General features: G+C 49.4%; 1 protein-coding gene across 1 annotated transcript in view; it reads left to right on the top strand.

Annotated features, from left to right (window-relative positions):
• Nucleotides 1-855, top strand: part of dnah5 (dynein, axonemal, heavy chain 5) — a 132,123-nt gene that overhangs the window by 94,484 nt on the left and 36,784 nt on the right. The window lies entirely within an intron of this gene.

The following is an 855-nucleotide window of genomic DNA, read 5'->3' as shown; positions in this document are numbered from 1 at the left end:
TGGTTGTGTGTTAACCTCTGCTAGTTTCTTTGCAGTGTTTCCCGGGACCTGTGTGTTTCTGTCCCTTTCTAGGGTAGGTCCTCGATGGGCACCCCCTCTGCTGGGTTCAGAAACCGGGTGCTCGACTTGCAGTGTTTATTTTCACTCGTCAATATATGTCCAGACGGTAAGAAAAGCCGAGTTTTGGCTTCATACTTCCTGGATCATGCGGCCATAACACAGGCTTCTGCGGGAGCCTTCGTGATCATCAGGCCCCACTGCAAAAAATTCCTGGACGTCCGGGCTGGGGTTACGCTTTCATGCTACCCTGACTGGTCTACCGTATCTGGGTCACCCTGAGGGGCTTCCCGATCACCAGGATATCCCCTCTTGCTGTGGCATCGAGCGGGAGGTATAGGTGGCATTACGAGAACCTTCCTGTGTAAATGCTGTCTCGGGAAATGCTCCCCTCACCTTTCAGGGTTGTATTTGAGCTTTCCTCTCCCGTTTGGCCCAGTACTTCCGGGTATCTGTAAACAGATGCTTGGAAAACTCTAAAATCCAAATACTATGGTAAGTGCACATGTTAAGCTTTGCGCACTTTCTACAAATTCACGTAAGTGGTAAGTGTACACGTTATGCTTTGTCCACTTTTCTGAAATCCTGTATGGTAAGGGTTACGCGTTATTGACCTCGTTCCCTTTCTCTGAGTTGGTTTAGACCCCGGTACCTTGGGCTCCACTCAACTAGTGTGTCTCTGTCGACACACTCTGGAAGCATCACTCCCCTCACCATTTAGGGTTATTGTGAGTATGGTGATTACTTTCGAGTGTTAATCCTCTCTGAGGAGTTGGATTCCTCACTCCATGGGCTGTC

This window comes from Sinocyclocheilus grahami, unplaced genomic scaffold, assembly GCF_001515645.1.
Source record: "Sinocyclocheilus grahami isolate Dianchi unplaced genomic scaffold, SAMN03320097.WGS_v1.1 scaffold310.1, whole genome shotgun sequence".
Lineage (NCBI taxonomy): Eukaryota > Metazoa > Chordata > Actinopteri > Cypriniformes > Cyprinidae > Sinocyclocheilus > Sinocyclocheilus grahami.
Note: the sequence above shows the minus strand (reverse complement) of the source record. Positions and strands in the feature narration are given on the sequence as shown.